The sequence below is a fragment of the Balaenoptera acutorostrata genome, chromosome 4 (assembly GCF_949987535.1).
Source record: "Balaenoptera acutorostrata chromosome 4, mBalAcu1.1, whole genome shotgun sequence".
In the NCBI taxonomy this organism is placed as follows: Eukaryota; Metazoa; Chordata; class Mammalia; order Artiodactyla; family Balaenopteridae; genus Balaenoptera; species Balaenoptera acutorostrata.
The window spans coordinates 37,223,447-37,247,953 of NC_080067.1; the positions used below are offsets into that span (position 1 = coordinate 37,223,447).

Here is a 24,507-nt window from a genome sequence, read left to right on the forward strand (position 1 = left end):
TGTTCTGTAGGAGTTGTTCCACGTGTAGATGTATTTCTGATGTATTTGTGGGGAGGAAGGTGATCTCCACGTCTTACTCTTCCGCCATCTTGAAGCTCCTTGGTACACTATTTTTAAACTATAAAAACGCCGGGGGCTTCCTTGGTGGTGCAGTGGTTGAGAATCTGCCTGCCAATACAAGGGACACGGGTTCGAGCCCTGGTCTGGGAAGATCCCACATGCTGCAGAGCAACTGGGCCCGTGAGCCACAATTACTGAGCCTGCGCGTCTGGAGCCTGTGCTCCGCAACAAGAGAGGCCGCGATAGTGAGAGGTCCGCGCACCGCGATGAAGAGTGGCCCCCGCTCACCGCAACTAGAGAAAGCCCTGGCACAGAAACGAAGACCCAACACAGCCAAAAATAAATAAATAAATTAATTAATTAAAAAAAAAACAAAAAACAACATACCGATGACTGAGCCGCACCCCACAGCAATTAAATCTGAATGTCTACAGATAGGACCCAGTCCAGACACTATACTTTAAAAAAAAAAAAAAAAAAAAGCCAGAATGGTTGAAACAAAGTATGAGAAGGAGAGCAATCAAAAGTGAACCTGGGGACTTCCCTGGTGGTGCAGTGTATAGGACTCCACACTCCCAGTGCAGGGGGCCAGGGTTCGATCCCTGGTCAGGGAACTAGATCCCATATGCATGCTGCAGCTGAGAGTTTGCATGCCAAAACTAAGGAGCCCATGTGCCGCAACTAAGGAGCCCACGTGCTGCAGCTAAGGAACCCGTCTGCCACAACTAAGACCCGCTGCAACCAAATAAGTAAATAAATACTTTTTTTTTTAAAGCCTTGTAAAAAAAGTGAACCTGAAGAGGCAGAAAGAGGCCAGGCTACATAGGGCCTTATAGGTCAAGTTACAGATATGGATCTTTATTCCAGGAGCAACAAGAAGGCATTGATGAGTTAAATGATGAGTGAAAAGTGACATAATTTCATCTGTAATTTGAAAAGAATTTTTGTCTGATGAACCCCATCAAATTTTTCACAGTGTAAAATATGGGGAGCCTACTTAGGATGCTAGTGCAATAATTCCAGAGAAAGATTTAAAAAGGCGACCATAGAGAATAAAGTAAAATCAATGTGATTTCATGATGGAGTTGATACAGAGGGTTAGAGTAAGATATTATGCTTATTGAACTTTCAGGAATACCCATGATATTTTTACTTCCTTTTCCACTCTAGTGAATGCTTTGTAAGAACTAGGTCCATTCTGAGAACTGATAAAACTTCTCTGGGCTAAGAGCCAGTTCTGGGCCTATTAGCATTCAGATACATTTTTTTTCATGCCTCCCTGTTCTTTTTCACAGTGGCTGATCCCTGCAGAATCCAGCTGACTTTTGATTGCGTTCAGCCAATACAAGACTCTTGTGGGAGACTGAAGGACAGGAAAGAGAAGTCAAGGTAATTTTCTTTTTCTCTGTCTTGGATGATCTTTCTCTTTCTCTTTCTCCTTCTCTTTCCCTTTCTCTCTCTCTGTCTCTCTGTCTCTCTCTCTCTCTCTCTCCCCCTCTCTCTCTCCCTCTCCCCCTCTTTATCTGCTTTGGGTGGTGTCTCCAGCCATGGATTTGTCTATTTCTCTAGTTCACACCAGACAAGACTGATGTGTTTCTAGCTTCTTTTAGTGACTTCAGTCCCTAGAATTTCATAACACATCCTCCCTTTGACTCTGCAGCCTAGGTTTTTAGTAGTTTCCTGCTATTGCTAACCTCTGGGTTGCCTTCCTATACTCTATTTGACTTTTCAGCCATCTCATCACTTGTGTAACCAAATCCCTTCTGGATTAAATTCTTAGAGAGTTTTCAATATTCCTGTTTGGACCCTGAGTGATACAAGCCTCAAAGCAAAAATCTGGAATTAATAATTATAAATGTTTAAGATCTGCATCACATGTTAGGCTCTGTCAAGGGCAGCTTCCAGGTCAGTATAATAAATTAAGCACTGAGTAGTATAATAAATTAAGCACTGAGTTCTTTTGTTTCACTGGGCAGGCCAATAGCTCATAGTTCTTTTTTTCCAAAACAGAAATGTTTTTAAAGAGTAGAAGAGTCATTTTTATGTACTCAGTCTTTATGGATCCACTCTAAGACTTGGATCTTAGAATACTGTGGCGTTTATCCTTGTCCTTCATGACATCCCAACTACATATAGTAAACATTCTAAACGAGATGGTCAGTTTTTCTACAAGATTTTGATATCTTTCAAAATATTTTTTTCAAATTTACTATTGAAAATTATAAATAATCATATAAAATAATTTTATCAAAATCTGTCATGTCAGCAATGAGGCATCTATCAAGCACCTAGTAAATGAGAGGCATGTTTTCACATATAATATTTTGATTTCATTTCCCTTACTTGTCACAATAAAAAAAAATGTAGAAACTGATACCCAGAAAGGTTAATCAAATTGCAGAAGGTCATTTTAATAGAAAGTGATGTCTCTCTTATCAATAGCTGTAGCCAATCTACTTTATTGGCATTCTTTATACTAAATCTATGGTTTTTTTTTTTTGGTCCAGTTAGGCCAGTTACTAACTAGACATCAAAGAGCAATGACATATTAGGTCACGCAACTTGATGGAAAACAACAATATTATAATTAAAATATTTCAACATATGGAGGCAGAATGGAAGTGTCTGAGAAAATTAACATCACATTGAAAGACTAAGCCTTTCTCTACAATAAAGTCTAGCATATTGAACAGACTGAAAAAGTTTCTGTATCATTCAGCTTTCTAAGTTTCATGCAACAGAAACCAATTCTGGATAAATGATTAAAATAAAGTTTTGAAAGGAAATTGGTTTCATAAGACCTAAAATAATTCCAGTTTTAAACACCTGTTCAGTTAGAGCAGGATGAACTTCAGCAAAGGCCCTATCCACAGAATGTTACTTCTGTGGAAAAAAATAGGACCTGTTATTCTGCCCTGACAACAAACCACAGTTGAAGGGGGGGTTGGTGGTTCAGGGTATATGAGTCAGGGGACACCAGGAATCTGTCTCAATCCAGCCACCGGGTGGCCATCTTGACCTGTAGGTAAATACTTATGTTAAAGAACTATAATACCAATGGTACAGAGCCAGTTTGTTATGGGTGATGGTCCTGTGGAAGAATTGTCTACCATCATGGCACCTTAAGGAATGACTATGGTCTGGTCTGAACGGGAGTTTAATAACAATCAAATCTCTTCGGAATGTTCAGGTTTCATCGGGCATGACCTGGTAGAAACAGCAGTGAGCAGAGCTGACTAGTGGACCAGGGACGACAGCCTTAATAGGACAGGTTTCTGGTTGTCCAGGGTTTGTCTGCTGGCTTCCGCTGATAAGCACACAATCCTCAGCTCCTGTGAGGCATCACTGATCTTCACATGTCTTCAAGCATGATTCTGAGGCAACACCAGGTTTTAGGCATTGTGTGGTAGGCAGAATAATAGCCCCCTAAAGATGGCCATGTCCTAATCTCCAAGACCTCTCAATATGTTACCTTACGTGGCAAAAGGGATTTTGTGGATGTGGTTAAATTCCTTGAGATGTGAAGAGTATCCCGGATTACACAGGTGGGTCCAATCTGATCATGAGTCCTTAAAAGTGAAAAAACCTCCCCTGACTGTGGTCAGAGACAGAAGTAAAGACAGAAGAAAGGTGGGAGAGATGCAGTGTTGCTGGCTTTTTTTTTTTTTTTTTTTTTTTAATGGTTGTGTTGGGTCTTTGTTTCTGTGTGAGGGCTTTCTCCAGTTGTGGCAAGCGGGGGCCACTCTTCATCGCGGTGCGCCGGCCTCTCACTATCGCGGCCTCTCTTGTTGCGGAGCACAGGCTCCAGACGCGCAGGCTCAGTAGTTGTGGCTCACGGGCCCAGCTGCTCCGCGGCATGTGGGATCTTCCCAGACCAGGGCTCGAACCCGTGTCCCCTGCATTGGCAGGCAGACCCTCAACCACTGCGCCACCAGGGAAGCCCCGTTGCTGGCTTTTAAAGATAGAGAAAGGCAAGCATGATTCAAGAAATGGGCACAGCTTCAAGAAGCTGGAAATGACAACAGTTTCATTTCTAGAGTCTCCATCCAGAAAGGAACACAATCGGGCTGACTTCTTGATTTTAACCCAGTGAGACTAGTGTCAGACTTCTGACATATAGAACTGTAAGACCATAAATTTATTTATTTACTTTTTATTTTATATTGGAGTATAGCCGATTAACAATGTTGTGGTAGTTTCAGGCGCACAGCAAAGCGACTCAGCCATACATATACATGTATCCATTCTCCCCCAAACTCCCCTCCCATCCAGGCTGCCGCATAACACTGAGCAGTGTTCCCTGTGCTACACAGTAGGTCCTTGTTGGTTATCCTTTTTCAATATAGTAGTGTGTACATGTCAATCCCAAACTCCCTAACTATCCCTTCCCTCCACCCTTCCCCCCCGCCCCGGTAACCATAAGTTCATTCTCTAAGTCTGTGAGTCCGTTTCTGTTTTGTAAGTACGTTCATTTGTATCATTTCTTTTTAGATTCTGCATATAAGCGATATCATATGATATTTCTCTTTCTCTGTCTGACTTACTTCATTCAGTATGACAATCTCTAGGACGTAAGACCATAAATTTATATTCTTTTAAGCCATTAAGTTTATGATAATTTGTTACAACACTGTAGTGAGTTGAATGGTGACTCCCCCAAAAGATATGTCCACATCCTAAGCTCCAAAACCTGTGAATGTGACCTTATTTGGAAAGAGTCTTTGTGGATGTAAGTAACTTTCTTGGGTGGATTATCTGGATGGGCCTAAATCCAAGGACGAGTGTCCATATAAGGGACACTCACTATAGGTAATAATGCAAATTTCATAGATTTGCTGTAAAGATTAAATAAAATAATACATCTTAAGTTTTCATCACAATGAATTATAAAAATACCATAAGAAATTTCAACAACTGTTTTCTTAATTGTTGTTATCAGTAGTTGTATCAGATAAACCTTCAATAATCAATCAGATTGGGTATGAATTTAGTAACACCTTTGTGCACCTATTATTACGTATGTACATGGAACTGTCAAGCAAACCTGAGAATATAGATATTAATAAGAAATTCATATTTTCAATAAGCTCAGAGTCATTTAATTCTTTAATTGTTTAAATAAACATCTTAGTATCAAGCTTCAATAAGGGCACACAGTAGGTATTAACAAAAATACTTGCTCATTTAACACTATCCAGTACTTTCAGCTTTTGCAAGTAACTTTATGTGTTTATTCAAAAAATATTTCAGTTCACTTCCTGAGCAAGGTTCTATGATAAAAAGTTTGGCGATACAAAAATGATAAGACACAATCTGTTTTCAGAGGCAAGAGATCAATTGGGAGATTGTGATAATTGCTGTAGGAGAGGCATAAGCAAAAACTGAGAGGGACGAGGAAACATTAGCCTTGCTTTTGCATTTTGAATGCTTCCTTTGGAAAGTAGATGAATTTTAATTCATCTTACTTTCTCTAGTGATTTAGTTCCATTGTTGCATTGCAAGTTGTTGGCATTAGAAAGCAGTGACTGGAAGATATATTGCCTATGCACTTCTCCAGATGCTGCTTCTGCTTCTTGGGCTAGAAGTCATTCCGCATCATTCTCACCCTCCTGCAAAACGGAAATGACACTGCTCCAGTGGCTTTCATTTAAATACGGTCTGTAAAGTGTTCTGGGTGGTAGTACTTATGCCTTATTTTAAATTTATATTTATTTATAAAAATCAGTAATCCTCCTGTGGGAAAACTACCACCTTCACCACTCTCCCTTGTCCCCCTAATAGGACAGAGGCGCGACAAGAAGACACAGAATTATCTTAGGCATGATTATTTTTTTATGCCTATTTTTCTCATTAGGTTCATCTCTGTGAAGAAGAGAGAAAGAAATCACGGAATCATAGGCCCCCTACCCAGAATCATAGGCCCCCTACCCATTGAGTAAAATTGACTAATATGTCCCCAACCAGTGTGATTATTCATAAAATAACCTGTTCTATTTCCTAAGAAGTTTAATAATAATAAAGGCTAACATTTATATAGCACTTACTATATGCCTGGCAGCATTTTAAGTCATATTTTAATTCTGCAATATACACTTATGCATAAGTGCTATACTATTATCAGTGATTTATAGATGGTCAAACTGAGGCACAGAAAGGGTAACTTGCTGAATGTCACACAGTAATTGATGGAGATGAGATTTGAACCTGATGATCTATCTCAAAAGTCTGTATCTGCATTATAATTCTATTAGGAAAGTTTTTACATTTGTTCAAATCTATCTTCTTTCCAAAACGTAGTCCTTTTTATTCTCAGTGATTTGTCACAAATTAATTGTAACCCTTAACTTTTAGAATTGTAAAATGTTATGCTTGGAAGAGTCTACCAAAATCATCTGGATTGCTAGACAAACATGATGTATAGATAGAGAATTTTAATCCAATGGCCGTAAACTAATCTTTCAAATATTTTTAATTCAATAAATCAAATATCATATTTAACTGAAAACTATCTCATTTCAAGATGAAATATTACTAGATCTATTCACTATTTCTCCTGTAAAATGGTCCCCAATTTTTCACCATTTGGTTTACTCCGCTCCTCATAACAACAGTCTCAGCGTCTTTTGAAAACACAACACTCAGAATCTCACATAGCCCTTGAAGATGGGTTCTTGCCTAAAGCAGTGTGGGATCACTACAACTCTAGACTCAGGTTCTATAATTCTGTGAATACTGATTTTACTTCCAATGGCTTTGAGGTTGGGGTCAGGGGTGGTGGTTTTTGATGCCAGTGAGGGAGTGATGTTAGTATTGGAGAGACAGTATTGGTTCATAGACATTTGAAGTCAGACAGTTTCCACCAGATGAACTTCTCCTGCTCCTGTTCCACCCCACCTCCACCTCGCCTGGAGTTGTAAATGCATGCCTCCCTATTTCGGGGTTATGCAATTTTCACATATACATACATATATATGTATACACACACCTTTCGATTTAACCTAAGTTTTCTTAGGCCATTCCAGCCTGCCATTTAATAGACCTACAATTATAATAATAATAGTAATTCTCACTCAGTACATCAGCTGACTCCTTGAATCCCAGTTTCTTTCATATCCCTCCTTTTGGGATTAAGGTAGATAACTCATGGACCACTTACTTAATATCTTATTATCTTAAAGGGAAATATCTATCAATTTCTTACTCCTAATTATTTTATTTTATTCTCCATTATTCCTGATTGATCAAGTAACTTCCTGGTCATTGTGTTGTCTTCCTAGAGATTTTGCTCTTGTTATACCCCATTTTAGCACTTCTCAATTTGTTTCTGTTTGTGTCAGATAATTTTGTTTTGATGAGTGTTTTGGGACTATTGAAGACAATTATTTCTAAAAATCTATCTAGTATTTTGCCAGACTTGTACATTACAGTCATCTGAGGTCAGCTTTCAGAATACCCTTTTGGAAATTCAAGGCATTATTTATAATCACCAATATTCTGAAGAATTTCCATATTTCATTATATTATAAAGATTATATTATAAGCTTATATTACAGTAAGACTGATAAATTAGTGAAAATTAGTGTAGTAGCCTGAGATGAAGTCTGCCTTGTTCTGGAATTTTCAACTAATTTAAATTGTATATTAATCAATAACTTACTTTAATTATATATAGTAAAATAAATAAGTATAGTTTGGAAAAGAGGGACTGACCACCTTAATAAGGACCTGCAAGATCACACTTGGTGAATTTACTATCATTCAGCATATTTACAGTGCTTACTCTTGCCCCTAAGTTCCACCAGGATTGTGCACTGGGCCCAGATGACACCTGCAGAGGCAGTTTTATTCAATGAAAGGAATCCAGGGCAAAAGGCCCAGCATTTTTGAGCAAACAATAAACATTGTAGCAAGCAATGAACAAGCCAGTTTCCCCAAGCCCCTGCCCCAGGAAGTGAACAGTTACAGGATGGTTATTATTGATCTAATCAGTTGCCGATGTAGATAGCTACAGAAATAGTTGTTTCAGGAAGTGTATAAGCCTTGCAACACACTCTGCAAGATTGTGCGGGCATGATCAGGACCCCTGGTGGACTCCCTCTTCCTACATAGAACAATGGAACAGAATATGACAAAGAACCCAAACACACATGTTTTAAAAACCCACAGAGTAATTTTCTAATGATAAAATGTCATTTTAACATGATAAGATGTTATATTTACACATAATTTTTTAAATAGGGAAGGAGTAACTGGTTAACTATTTGGGGGTTCCTATCCCCATCTTTATATCATAATTTTGGATAGGCCAAAATTTGAATACTATAAAAATAAGTAGGGGATTTATTTTTTAAAACTTGAAAACAGGAAACCCTTTCTAAAACATACAAAACACAGAAAACAGATATGTTTAATTAGATATTTAAGATGGTAAAATTATCATAAGCAAGGTCTAATTACAAACAAAAAATGTTTATAAAACATTTATATGTAAAATATATAGACAAAGTTCTTAATATATAAAAAGCTTTCATAAATCAATACAAAAAACCAACAGCAAATAAAAATGGGTTACAACACAAATGGACAGTTTGCAGAAATACTAATAAAAATAGATAACATATAAAAAATGTTTGACCTCAATTATAATTAAAGCAGTTCAAATTAAAACCTCAATATATAACCATTTTTTCACAGATTGTAGAGGTCAAAATGTTTTGTGATAGGATAAGGAACGAGGCATTCTAATACTCTTATGATAGTTTGAAATGGGATGAGATTTTTGGAGACTATGTTGACAATAATTAGCAAAATTTTACTGCATATACACTACCTCCAGTACAGTATTGAGAGTGCAGACAATCTTGTCTTGTGCCTGATCTTAGGGGGAAAGCATTCAGTCTTTTACCATTAAATATGATGTTAGCTGTGTGTGTTCATAGATGCCTTGATAAAAAACACCCAACCAACTAGGAATAGAAGAGAATTCTCTACCTGGCACAGTGTGATCTCTTGTGCTCCAAAGCTCCTTTGTGACCTTGCAAATTCTCTTTTTTTCTGCCCCACTCCCTTACCTCATCAAAAGCTGGCTTTTGTCACTGTTTCCTCTGTGCTTTTCATGGTACTCACTGCTACTTCACCACTTTAGCTGTGAACTATTGACATGTGTGTGTCTGTTCTTCCCACTAGATGGAACTCCGTAAGGGCTTGGTCACCTTCAGAGCCCCCCTAGAGCCTAGCACATGGTAAATGAGGAAGAGTGTTGATACAAATGGACAAAATGCAGGATTTTTAGAGTAAATATCACCTACCTCATATGTCTTTGTCCTGAAAAGAATTCATTTACTTCCTGCTTTGAAAATAAGCTCAAAATGATGAAATTTTTGAAGAACGTGTATAAAACAGAACCGAATCAGACCATTATTATACACAGCTGCAAGGGAAGTGAACTAAAGAAATGTAAAGATATTGTAAATAAATGGTGAAAGTCCACCAGTAATGAAAAGGAATTGTAAATGTAAATTGTTCATATCCTAGCTTTAGAACACAGGTATCCTCTTCATAAAGATCATCAAATAATTGATCCATGTTTACTTCACCTGACTTCATAACCTAAGAGATTCTCATTACACTTAGAGCCATTGTTAATATCTTTCAAATCAAAAACAATTACTCATTCAAAATTGTCACAGAATAAAGCTGTTAAGGTCTGTCTTATCAATTTAGGTTTGCAGACCTGCATGTAGGGGACTTTGTAATCTTTAAAAAATGGAAAATAAAAGATATTCTTGACCCAGAAATAAAGGCCTTTTTAGAAGCACTATAAAAGATAATATGAGAAATTTTCAGAAACAGCCCTATTTCCATGGATTCTAATTGATTAATAAACACTTTAAAAAAATCTTTATTAATAGAATTTGAGAAAAGGACTTGGCATTATATCTTATAGTCTATCTAATCCAAAATCATCATGAGACAAATAAAAGAAGGTAATAAAGCTGGAAGATATTGTAATTGAGCCAAATCCACAAAACTGGTATTGGAACACATAGAACTAAAAGGCATACATTTCCAGTTTAGTAAGACTATTTCTACCCTGTATCCATAGGATATTGTTGTGATTTTTAAATTATTCATTCATTCAATATTTATGGAGTATTTAATTGGGGCCATGCACTGTTAAAGTTTGTGGGGATATGTGAGGAACAAAATAAATTCTCACCTTCATGGAGCTGATATTCCAGTAGAAGGATACAGATGAACAAAGAGCAAATAGAGATATGCCAGGTGTAAGTCCTATAGAGACAAATATGACAGGAATGAGGAATGGAGAATGTCTGAGATGAAAAATTACTATTTTAATCCAAATTATTATAACCCGTAAATTAAAATTACTCCTTTTGAAATTAGTAAAGCTAATATTCCAATCTATGCATGTCTTCCTCCCTCCCACCCTCACCTGATCTTTGGTAACCATTCATCCTCTTCAAGCATTGCCGTTAACACAGTAGAGGAAGCAAATAATATGTTTTATTTATTGTGTGTTTTTCTGACTTTTTTCAAGAAGGACATTTAGATTGTTTCAAAAACATTAATATATTATCAGAAGATAAACACCATGAGGAAATTTTCATAAAAGGAAAATAAAATGTGGTAAAACAAAATGAAAACATGCCATGAAGCCCTATACTGCTGCTAAAATTCCACCGATTTGGCTCTAAGCTTCTAGCAAACAGAGGAGGGGGAAATTAGCTATGAAATTCAGATAAGCATGAAAGAAAACAAATCAGGTGATAGGGTAATATACAACTAGAATGCTGCCACAGCTGCTTCTCCTTAAGAGGACACTTCACAGTGAAGTCAATAGCATCCCAACAGCATCTTTCTTCATAGAACAGTTTCTAACTGAATGGATCCAAGTGTGGAGTGTAACCCTATGCTACTAGAGTTCATAGTTTTCTTGAGGGTCTTTACCACACACCCAGGAAAGTATTACTACTTTAGGATACTGTAGTATATTCATCAATATGCAGCGTGTCACAAATTAAAAATGCAGAGAAAGGAGAATGCACTGTGAGCTGATATCAGGAATTTTTTTTTTTTTGGAAAGACTAATTTAAACTTTGATTTTCTAGAACCTGGGATTAAAGGAGAAGAAAACACAAAAGTTGTCCAAGGGCCAGGGAGGATGGCAGCATTAGATTGTAGGTAGAGTTCAATATGACTTGTTCTTTGGAGACAGTAAGGAAATTATATTGACTTGAGTAGAAACTTAATTTTATAAAACAGTAAGAGAAGAGATTGAGACAGGAGATGCTCTAGTTGTAGAGGGTCACTTGAAAAGCATAGATTTGGTGCTTCAAGCTTCAGGTTCTAAATTAGGGGTACATGGATATAATTCAGGAAATGGAAGGACCCCTTGAAATTGTATATGATTGTGAATGTATGTACATACACGGATTTATCTGGAAAAAGTGCCTGTCTTGCTAGCAATTTTCTGAAAAGGACCATAGTCTCCTCAAACAAATACTTTCAAACAACAACAAAAACGTATAAAATCATTGCCTTACATTCAGTGATTAGCCGTGAACATTCTTTAATAAGGAGTGTTGCCAGGCTTTAGTTGAAAACTTTGGGGCTACTACATAAATCTGTCTCTGTTTCTGATAAAGACAATAAGCAAAATGTAACTAAAATATAAAATTATTGTAAGAAACTTGGCTTGGAAATCATGATTTGATGAACAAGCAGAGAGCCCAGAGTTCTTTTTCTCTTGCTCGTGTGATATTAACAGCCACAACGCCCAAACGTTAGCAGATAGAATTCCCCACACCCTGCCCAGTGTTTCCTCCACTCAGCTTATTCTCCTAAATGGTTGAGTCAAGACTTTGTAAAGTCAGTTCCAATCTAGGGATTACGTGGTCACACTGGAATGTCACCCTCAGGTTCAGGAACACATAATGTCTAATAAAACCATGATTTTCCAATCAAGTGAGAATGATTTTCATTATTATATTTGTCACAAAATGAAATTATTGCCACATAATTTATAGGTCACCAACATATCTTCTACCAAGTAGAACTGAATTCTTCTTTTAGGAAGTCTAATGACCGTAAGAGATATGAAAAGGCAACCTTTTAAAGGCTTGGGGAAGTCGATGATAGCAATAAAAAGCAATACAGTCAATATTAGGCAAACATAAATAAAATGCACTAAAATTGTTTTTAGGATTCAAAAAGTTCAGTTTCTTTCAACCCAAAATCTCTAAGCATATAAAATCTCATGTAAATCAAAACTAATTTACTCTGCCAACTGGGTTTGTTTACTTTGGGGTATCTTACAATGTTCTTCCTCAAGTTTCCAATTACCAAAAAAAAGGCTAATTATCTTTAAATTAAGGCATATATGACAGCTGATTTTGCAGTAAACTCATGAAAACAAATTTGTGTTTTCCCATGGCAATACCACAAGATATGGAAATATCATAATATTGTTGTTAGATATAACCACATATTCCTGTAAGATGTAAAACTTTATCCTTCTGGTTATACATCACGCTAAAAACTTAACCGTGATCTGTAAAACCTAGAACCTGGCTGAATACACTGTGTGTGCTCAGTGAAGACTATTGGCTCATTTGAAATTTCCTGGTCTGCTCCTGTTTCCACAGAAGCTTGTTAAAACAAAGTAACTGGATACATTCATTGGTTCCCCAGCCATCCAAGGCCCCTCTCTGGCAATGATGCAGTGAAAGAGCTTCTGACCTGGAGGTACTGTATGCGACTAAAAATGAAAACTAGATCCTTTTCTCCTAGGTTGTAGCACTGTCAATACATCAGCCAGATGATAGTAAAAGTGGATCTATTCTCTCTTACTGTGTTATCCAATACAACCCTTTTATGTTCTGCCTAAATGTTATTTTATGTCCAAAACCACTGTATTTTATGTTGAGTGGTTGGTATTACTGGTCAAGGCCCGTGATGGCTAACCACTAGGGCATCTTGCTAATGAAATCTATTCCCTTCTTGATCAATTCAGCCATATTCTTTCCTTAGCCTTTTCAATTCTTAGATCTAAGAAATATGTGATATATATATCACATACATATACTATATACATATAAATAGTGTATGTTTGTGTGTAAATCTCTCTATCTCTCTCTCCCTCCCCCTCCATATATATATATAGAGAGAGAGAAATGATAAGAAAGAAACATGTAAATAGGGTACAGCAAGCAAACCCACTCATTAAATCTTATCTATTTCTCAACACCCTTGGGAAAATGTTTTGCCTTTTATGTGTCTGTTATTTTATTTCATATTTAGAAAAAAAAGGTCTGGGGAGGGGAGAATGCAGAATTTTTATTTATTGGGGACAGAGTTCCATTTTGCAAGATGAAAGAGTTCTGTGGATGGGTGGTGGTAATGGCAGCATAGCAGTGTGATGGTACTCATGCCACTGAAATGGATACTTAAAAAAGGTTAAGATGGTAAATTTTATGTTGTGTATTTTATCACAATTTTTTTAAAAAAAGATCTGTTCACTAATCTACTCTGGCCAAATATTTCTTCTATTAAATAAAATGTGGTTCATATTTAAGTAACCATTTTTTAAAAACATGTAATGGTTCCCCATGAACAAATTAACAACAACACAATGTAAAGGACTTAGCGTAATTTTCATGGCCTCTAGTCTGACTTCATTTCACTTCTCTGAGATCCCGTAACTGGCTATTTAAGGCATAGCTTCTGGTTTTCCAAATCCCTATTTCATTTACTTCATACTACCAGTCTTAGCTTAGCTCATGCTCTTCCCTCTTTTTGGTTCTCCTCCTCCTCCTTTTTTTTTTTTTTAAATTATTTATTTATTTATTTATTTATGGTTGTGTTGGATCTTCGTTTCTGTGCGAGGGCTTTCTCTAGTTGCGGCAAGTGGGGGCCACTCCTCATCGCGGTGCGCAGGCCTCTCACTATCGCGGCCTCTCTTGTTGGGGAGCACAGGCTCCAGATGCGCAGGCTCAGTAATTGTGGCTCACGGGCCTAATTGATCCACGGCATGTGGGATCTTCCCAGACCAGGGCTCGAACCCGTGTCCCCTGCATTGGCAGGCAGACTCTCAACCACTGTGCCACCAGGGAAGCCCTCTCCTCCTTCTTATAAAAATCATTCTCAACTTCCAAGATCAAGGGAAAATGTTCCTTCTGCCCTTAAGCCTTATGGAATTCAGATAGCTCCAAATACTATCAGATATCTAAATAAGCCCTAGATGCTACACACTTATACGACAAGTAATTTATCTACTTTTCCTTTGCTTATCTTTCATTACCAGTCACAGTATAGCTGGGCCCTCCAGGCAAACAAATCTATCGGAAAGAACAATCTATATAGTACTTTTCTATCTATGTCTTTTTACCTCTTGATAGACTGTTTTAAAAGTAGTAGGCACAGAAATGTTTGTTGACTACTTGTGTAATTATATGCTGTAAATATATCAAGATTGGTAACATGAGCACCTCTTTTTAGATACTAACTCAGAAAGTTTAAAATGACAACCCTTATGACAGTACAGAAAGTTGAAGAACAAGCAAAGTAAGAATAAATTGGCTCTGTCCTACCTAAAAGCATTTTAAAAAATACTAGTTAAATGTTAAATTATAAAATAATCATTTTGTAAAAATGAAGGCTTTGTAACTTTTAGACAACTAAATGATATATTTAGTAAATTTTGCACAATTGTTAATTGAAGGAAAATTCCAGAATCATGGATGGTGCTATAAAATATGAGCCTCGAAAAACTGATTAATCTATGTCATAAATAAGTGGATTTACTTTGGCTCACAGTGTTCATTCTTTGCTGCTGTTATTCTGTGTTGCTCAACCTTGGGCTTTGCATGGATATAATAAGCTAGTTTTTGTTAGAAAGTCAGATTATAGCCAGTAACTGCTGGAAATTTTGGCTGATCTCTGTAGAAACCAATGTATGTGACTGGCATAAGTGTTGTTAATGAGAGCGTCTGGGAAAATTTGACATTTGGTGTGATTTTCTGGTTTGACATTAACTGAATTCAGCCCCATTCTTCTATTTCATGCTTATCATTTACAATTTGTAAAGATAATAATCACAGCATGCCTTCCCGAATTCTCCTTCCTTTCTGGCAGCAAAAGGAATATATCCTTGTGCTGTGCCCTTTAGGCAAGAAGGCCAGGGATAGAATGCCTTCATCCTTTGTTAGTAGACTATAAGTCAGATTCTCATTTCCCACCCATTTAGGTATATCACAGGACCCATTTTAACCAGAAAATTTGGGTGGATATTACAATTTATTTTAAAAATTTTAACTGCAGCTATTGTAATAATTATATTTGGTTGGTACAAGCATTTAAAGTTACAGAAGGGCATTCAATGCTCCCTCCCACATAAGTGCCTTTCAAATACCTAGTTCCTCAGGTGGTAACCCAGCTATCAGTTTCCTGTGTAACTTCCTAAAGATGTTCAGTACACAAATAAGCAAAATGTGTATTTATTCTCATTTTGCCCTTTTATTTATACTAATCATAGCATCCTATACACATATCCACTTAATTTATCTTGAAGATTATTCCATTTAAATATATAAAGGATCGGGACTTCCCTGGTGGTCCAGTGGGTAAAACGCCACGCTCCCAATGCAGGGGGCCCGGTTTGGTCTCTGGTCTGGGAACTAGATACCGCATGCATGCCGCAACTAAGAAGGTCACATGCTGCAACTAAGAGTCCACATGCCGCAGCTAAAAGATCCTGCATGCTGCAACTAAGACCCTGTGCAGCCAAAATAAATTTAAAAAAATAAAATCTTAAAAAATAATAATAATTTAAAAAAATGTATAAAGGATCATCTTATTATTTTTCTTTCTCATTCTTTTAAATTAAAGATTGTATCATAAATACACATGATGCATACATGTATGTGTATATATAGCATATTCATCTATATAGCATATGAAAAGTACATAGAATAATAATAAAATGAATACTCATATACCTACCTCACGACTTGATAAAGAATATTACCCATAAACTTAAAATCCATGTGCATCGCTCTCCAATCAAATTTCCTCTTTTTCATTGGGAGTATTTTTTAGATTAAATTTTATATTTAACACTATTTTCTTTAATATATTACCACAAATGTATATATATGATTACTTATTTTCACATTACATGTGTTTGAGCAGTAATAAAAAAGAAATCATACTGCATGTATTTTTCTACAACATACTTTTTATATCAGTGTGTGATTCATCTATGTTAATGCACCTAATGATAGTTCATTAATTTTCATCATTACATAGAGACTATACGGGATTAGCCATGCTTCTGTGGTAAAACATGAATTGTTTCCAATTTTTTGCTATTGTAAATAACAGCGCCATTAACTTTCTTATATAAGTCTCCTGCATGTGAGGTAGAGTTTCTCTACAAAATGTATCTAATAGTGGAAATGCTGAGTCATGGTGTGTGAGCACCATCAACTTTACTAGACGATACCAAATTGTTTTCCAAAGTGCTTATACGGATTTACATTGCTGCTACCACTTTTCTGCATTCTTATGATACTTTTTAGCCTTTGCAAATCTGTGAGTATAAAATTGCATCTCATTTAATTCTCTTTTTTATTATTACAAATTAGGTCAGGAATCTTTTCACAGGTTTGTTGGTCATTGTGTTTTTTTTTTCCTCTTCTTGGAAATATATATTCATGTGCTATAACCACAGAAGAGAGTGTAAAACATATAGGCACAATTTAAAGTATAATTATAAAGCAGACTCTTGTGTAACTACAATTCAGGTAAAATTCAAAACATTTCTAACTTTCCCACATGTTCACTCCCAATCTTTCCTCATTCATCCTTCCAGAGGTAACAATTCTCATGGCTTTTATGTTAATAATTTTCTTGCTATTTTATCACTCATATATGTACTCCTAATCAGTAGAACTTAGTGGTATCTATGTATAAATATTATACAAATGGAATTGTACCATATGCATCTTTTATGTCTTATTTTTCACATTACATGCTTGTAAACATTTTCACATGTAACGCCAATTCAATCCTATTTAATGCTGTATAGGATTTCACAGAAGAAATATACCATAGTTACTTCCTCCATTCCATTCTTTTTAGACGTTTTGGTTATTTCTAGCTTTAGCTATTTCAATCCTAGACAATTTTTTTTTTTTTTTTTTTTTTGCGCCATGCAGGATCTTGGTTCCCTGACCAGGGATCGAACCCATGCCCCCTACATTAGGAGTGCAGAGTCTTAACCACTGGACCACCAGGGAAGTCCATCAGTCCTATAGGAACTTTTGATCTTTGCCAGTCTTATAAGAATAAAAAACGGCATATCAGTTTTGGTTTAATTAGCAGTTTTCATACCTGAAGGTGGAGTCTTTACATATGTTTAAGTACCATTTACAGCACACTTTCTGTAAATTTTACGTTCATATTTGTATTTGTACTCTTTGCTCATTATCTGTTGGATTCTTGCTCATTTTCAAATTGATTTATATTGTCATTGTCTGTGATATGAGTTGGCAATATTATTTTTCTGTTTTGGTCTTTTGACCTTGTGTTTTTTGTCATGGAGGAGAACTAATTTAATAAAATAAAAATATTTCCTCTGGGTTGTATATCAATACTGGGAATGCTCCTGACTTGGGGTATTATGAATTGGCACTTTTGTTGCTACTTGCTTTTTTATCAAGTTCATTGTTACTTTTGTTCCCTCCCTAGAACTTGCAAGTACACAGGTTCAGAATATCTATGGCTATTTCCCTTATTTTCCTGTGTATCTGCTTTTGCTATCATGTGTAGCTCTAGAGTCCTGAATAAGATGCACTCTTAGGCAACTGCACTCCATTTCTCTGATATTTAAACACATCACAGCATTCTTGGAGAAATTCTTCTCCTAATGGCATGGTTTATCTGAATTAAAGGAAAGAATAACCACAATTTCCTCAAAAGTCTAAATATTGTTAATAAATATTCTATGAACTGAAAAAGAATCTGGTACAAAAAGCACCAAGTAATAAGACAGTAATTCCCCTCTCATTTAACATGATTGGGATAGGCAGTTAGCCAACTAATCAAAAAAAGTTAGAGGGGGTTATCATTTAAAAAGATATATAATCTAGACCAATTTAAAAATAACTTTTTATTTTGAAATAATTTCAAACAAGAATAGGAACTGCAAGCATAGTACAGGGAACTCCCATGTATATCATGAACTTAATCCCTACAATATATTTGTTCAATATATAGGCCCTCAAACGTAAGTAGCTAATCTTGTTGTTATAGTCATTCATTTAATTTTTCAGATTCCACATATAAGTGATAATATATGGTATTGAAAGATAGTATTTGTCTTTCTCTGTCTGACTTATTTCACTTAGCATAATACCCTTCAGGTTCATCCATATTGTTGCAAATGGCAACATTTTATTCTTTTTTTATGGCTGAGTAGTATTCCACTGTGTGTGTGCGTGTGTGTATGTAAATATATATATATATATATATATATATATATATATACACACACATATGGGTCATTTAGACTTTTAAGCCTAATATATATATATATATATATATATTCATATATATGTGTATATATATGAATGTACAGTCATTGAACAACATTTTGACTCATCACCAAGGACTTTCTTTTGAACATTGCTTGGTAGATTAAAATTCGGTCATCTAAAAAAAAAAAAAAAAAATTCAGTCATCTAACTGCAAATACCACACTCCTACAGTAGCATCGACATTTCCCTGTTTGATTTATTTTTAAAGTGTGTGTTTGTGTGTGTGTGTGTGTGTGTGTGTGTGTGTGTGTGTGTGTTTTAAGCACTCTAAGTGCCAGCCTCTTTTAGAATTTTCAACTTTATTCCAATCATTTATTCCTCATTCAAAATCATTTATTCTATGCATGTGTTAAAGACTGGCCCACTGGCTATGATCATGCAAGATTATGTAGGCATCTATCAATATGCAATATAGTAAGAATGAAGAGTGATGGTTAATTCAGTGACTTGGTTAAATGGAATTAAATTAAGTACACTTCAATTGTATCTGCCGTGGAGAGTGATGGTTAATTCAGTGAGTTGATTAAGTGGAGATAGATTAAGACAGTTTAAATCACACCTGCCATTTTTACCTTTTTTAGGAGTGACAGACATATTTTCAAATCTTTTAGTTTCTCGATCTTTCATTTTTTAAAAGGCATTTTGTAACAATGTGAAGTTGTAGATATAATCTTGTTCTGGAAAGTGGACTTAAAATGGTGTTGGCCAAAAACAAATCTGAGAAAATGATAAAATACTTTTCCCTTTATACAATTGGCACTACTTGATTTAGGATGAGTTTTTCTAAAATATTTTCTGGTCTTTAGATGACCTTTAGCTATAGACAAGCTTACAGAACTTGACACAAAGGTTCAGGTTCCCTAATTAGGCACGTCACATTTCACTTGCTTTTGGTCTCACCTGGAAATCTGAGAAAATACAGCCTCAGGGACAGGTGTAGGCCACTGGGTCCACTGAAAGATATATACCAGAAAGCAAGTGCCATTTGATATCTGTAAACATGAACATCATCGTCCTCTTTGTCATCATCAGAACTATCAATTACTGAGCATACACTGTATGTCTGGCACTGTCCTCTGTGTTTTATTTTTTAAAAACCTGTAAGAACACTGGAAGGTGTAAATTATTGTTCATATTTTGCAGATGGGGGAAAGCTCAGTCAGGTATCATTTCATGAAAGGCAGACACTTAACATTTGAAAACAAGGTTAATAATGGTCTTGTCTAACTCTTTCCCATTCAGCAGAAACTTTTTCACCAGCGTACCCTCTGTTAGTCAAAAATCTGGTTTAAAGTAACAGAAATCAACTTGAGTCAACTTAATCAAAAAATGAGAATTAAGGTATGGGATAGAAATTCATTTCATGAATCAGTCAGAGTAACCAGTCAGATGTCAGGTAGGGACTAAGGTCAGCAATTGGAAAGTCAGCAGAAATCCAATCTCTGTCTCATGTCCTTCTTGCATTATTTTGCTTCATTCTCATCCCATCTCCTACCCCCTCTCTGTCCTGGAACCTCATGAGTTAAATGGCTATAGTTCCAGCCACATACAGAAATTGGATCCTACTTTCTAATTCCCTGGAAGGAGAATCTGAATCTGATTGGCCCAGCTTATGACATATCAGGTGTTCACTATTGATAAATCAGTGGGGGTGGGGAGAAAGGTTACACATTACTAACATAATAGGAGGGTGTATCTCATCCCTGGAAAGGCAGGGACAATTCTCATAAAAGAGGTATAGCAAAGACTGCTAGTAGCTCACAATATAGATAAAAATCTATATTTTCTTCTTGGAACACCGTTGGACTATATGTCTCCTTCTACTTTATAGCTGAGTGTAGCAGAGTGACTGAGTTTTCATCATAGAGTGACTGAAAATGACATGTGCCAATTTAAGACACAGGCCCTTATAAAACTTATATATGTTTCCTTCCTTTTAGGGCTGACTGGAATAGGGTGACCTTGGAAGCTATATTTTTAAGTTAGCAGAACTTCTGCAGCCTGGATTTCTAATCGACTAGGTGGAGTAGGGCTGCTTTGCCAAACTTCCCAAACTACTCACTAGTGTTACTTGGAAGAAATAAACTTTTAGCATATTTAAGTAATGCATTTTGGGGTCTAACTTTTATACCAGCAAGTAGGTCTCTCCTAACTCATACCATAGGGGAGGCTCATGGGCTGAGAAGACAACGCAGTAGATATTTTCTATACACCTCCACTGTGAAGAATGAAACAGGACTCACAGGAGAACTATAAATAAACTGCAAAAATAAAATTTCCTTGAAGCCACCTATTTAATCTCAAATACTTATTTGATCATATCTATACAATGACTTTGTATGCACATCACTAACTGTAATCATGATTATAGTTGAAATCCTATATTATCCATTGCTTAGATTCATTTTGCTTGGTTCACTCTTAATCATATATTGAGGGGATAGAATCTAGTTGTTTTCCTTTTCTCCTTTAGGGAATACTTTCCAGAGACAACTCATGGTCAAAATATATATGAGATTGTTCTAAAACAGTGAGTATATATTTTTGTACATAATTGTATACATAACAATGGAAATTCCAAGTTAATTCAGCACATTGTCCCAAAGGGGATTACTGTCTACTTGAGCAAAAGAGACAGCACTACAATGATTAAAGAGCAATATAAAGTTTTTTAAGTGGCACTATATCCCACTTTATTAAAATAAATACCTTTTTAGATTAATATGTTACATGTATTTTATATATACACTATATATAATGTATATACATATATAATATATATACATATATATATATACACACACACACACAAATACATATATCTCAAAAATGACTGGAGAATTAGTCTCCCAAATATTAATAGTGTTATGTCATCGTGATGGGATTACAAGTAATATTTAACGTTTGTTTTTTTCTGCTCTCTATTTTCTATTCTTTATTCTCTAGTCATCTTTTATATTCTCTATTTTTCTTCTTCAACAAATTCATATTATGTATATAATAAAGAAAATTTTAATGGAGAAATATGTGAGCAAAGGGGATTTCTGTTCATTGCCTATGAGTTAATTCTAAAATATTTTAAAAAGAGAGGTCAAGGAAAATATCAAGAGGCAAGCTGTGTTGATTTTGCAATAGAGAGAAGGGGTAAAGGGAGATAAGAAGGAAATTAATGGAACAACCACACCTAAGAACTCTTTAAATATTTGGAGAAGGACTACAGTCCGTGAGAAGTTATTACATTCATGAATACATATTAAGATTTTAATACTAGGTTAACTTAAAAGATACTTTATTCTTTGGGAGCTGAGGTTCTTTTTACAAGTCAAATGGATCTTTTGTATATTACTCTGGCCCATGAGAGGGCAGACCACCACACATAAAGAAATTGAACTTGACCTTTTAAAGAAATAACGTCTATGGCATGACCAAGTCCTTACAAAAGGAAATGGCAACTCATCCTCAAAATATGTGTTGTTCTTTTCTCTCAATATTTCCATTCCCATTTGTAGCCATCTTCAAACACAAATGCTCCATTCTGAATAAATTATTACTGTAATAACTTTGGTGCCATGATTATTCTTCCTAAAAGGTTTGCATTTATTCTTAGATTAGATCTTTTCTTCTTAGTAGTGAATCCCTTTTAAAACGAAAGTTTGCTGCTTCTTATAAGGGAAACAAACAAACAAAAAGAAATAACTGTAGAAATTATACTTTTAAGTCTTATACTTTTAGGCAAGCAATGGAATGAATGCCAAAGTTGTTTATTTAAAAGAGAGGGAATGATTGTATGAACATGAATAATCTATAGTACACTGAAATTAAACTCCTTGTAGAGAAAAGTTAAACCTATCTCCAAACTATATAATGATTTAATATTATTAAATATATGTTTTAACATTTGAGACAATTTATTTGTTTTAAAAAAATTTAACAGGTGAATTATCACCATGTTAAATTTTTTGAAAGTACCAAATGACTTCATTAAATGTAGCACAGATGAGAACTTGAATATAAAATGGTTTAGTAAATATATCCTATTATATTTTGAGTGCTTCACTAAAATTCACTAAGAATTCATCATAATCTATTGTGTCCTTTTACCATCTGGTTTAAACTGTGTTTGAGGCCAAACCCTAAAGTACAAAATGTCAGGTTGATATTTAAAATAAGTTCAAGGTTTTAAAAGTTATCCAGAAACTTATTTGCCTTTGCTTTTCTCATTCTCTGTTTAATGAACTGATATTAAAATAAGGGCTTATCTTTATTAAGATAAGGGCTTAAAAATTACAAACAAATCAACATAGAACTAAAGTCTGAAATTAATAGGAATTGAAGGAAGACTGGCCTTCAGGACATTTATTTTTCTGGAGTTTTATTTTAGTATCTACTCTTCTGCCAGAGGATACTAAACTAGTAACTGAACAAAGTACTCCAAAAGTTTTAGGTTGCATTATGATAATTTTCAAAACAATGAAGAAATTTATAAGAACAAGTTAATATTCTCCTAAGCCCCCAAAAGATTAAAAATGTGTTGACATATTTAGTTAGGTTATAAAGCTTTAAGTCAGTAATTACATTGACTGAAGCTGTTATTTCCCAAAGATTGGATAAAAATGACTCTCACTCATTATACTCCCGAGTCCTTACTTATATCTCTTATTTTATGTTATATTAGACAATTTTTAAAAATCTCATATCCACATGATTTCATGCTTGAAAAACATTTCTGAGATGGAAATTTTTTAAATAAATAGGATTAACTTTGAACTTCAAATAGGAAAAATAAGCCTCAATTCAGCTATTCTCCACCTCTGGGTGTGGTTCAGAAGTCACAAAAAAGTACAGCCAGCTCAAAATGCTTGATTTATGACCTATTTCATTGGGTTTTGGTGACTTATTTAAAGCGTAAAACAAATCCTTTCATTATCTTTTCATGTAGTTTGATAACTTTAGCAATAAAAAGGTGGACATGTATACTAAGGTGCTCTGAAAATGCTTATTAGTAGGAAACAAAGAAAACTAAATACCTAGTTACCAAGATTTACAGCTGATGAGTTTATTTAGCCAGTCTAAAACGTTTGGCTTTTTACATTTATTCATATATTTGGGAACTAGATGGCCTTCCCCTTGCCCTGCCTCCATAGAAATTAAAACATGTCACCCGTTATAGATTTTTAATCTTCCTACATTTATCAGCAATTTATCAAACAATTATACCATTTAAAGTCTGAAGGAATCTTAAAGTTCCTTTCTCTCATTTTGCAGATAGGAAACTAATGTCCTGGAAGAATGCAAAATTTCATTCTGTGGGCTGAACCAAGAATTTTTCCTATTAGAATCAGACACACTAAATCATAGTCATTTGTTTAATAATAAAGAATTCAAAGGAACTCAGTGTGAGCACTGTCACAAGGACGAATGATCAGGCCGTAGGAAAGCAGGCATGATTAGCTAGTCCATTAGCCATCTGGTTACCCGCACGTCCCACCCATGACCAGCCACATTCCCCAAGCTTGAGACATGTCTTGTTTCGTGATGAAACAGGAGCTGTGAGTCTGACCGTTGAGGAAATTGTGGAGAAGGGCTATGCCCAGTTACCTGTATTGGGAGTCCTACCCAAGTGTTATCTGATAGAAATGTAATCTGAGTCACGAATAGAATTTTAAATTCCTACTAGCCTCATTAAAAAAAAGTAGAAACAGGTGAAAATATTTTTGTTTTCATTTTTATTGGAGTATAGTTGATTTACAATGTTTTGTTAGTTTCTGCTGTACAGCAAAGTGAATCAGTTATACATATATAAATAGCCATACTTTTTTAGATTCTT

General features: G+C 35.4%; 1 non-coding gene across 1 annotated transcript; it reads right to left on the minus strand.

Moving 5' to 3' along the window:
• Nucleotides 1-17,308: 17,308 nt before the first annotated feature.
• Nucleotides 17,309-17,381, minus strand: TRNAR-CCU (transfer RNA arginine (anticodon CCU)). Its single transcript has one exon. It is a non-coding gene; the product is annotated as a tRNA-Arg (tRNA).
• Nucleotides 17,382-24,507: the final 7,126 nt, after the last annotated feature.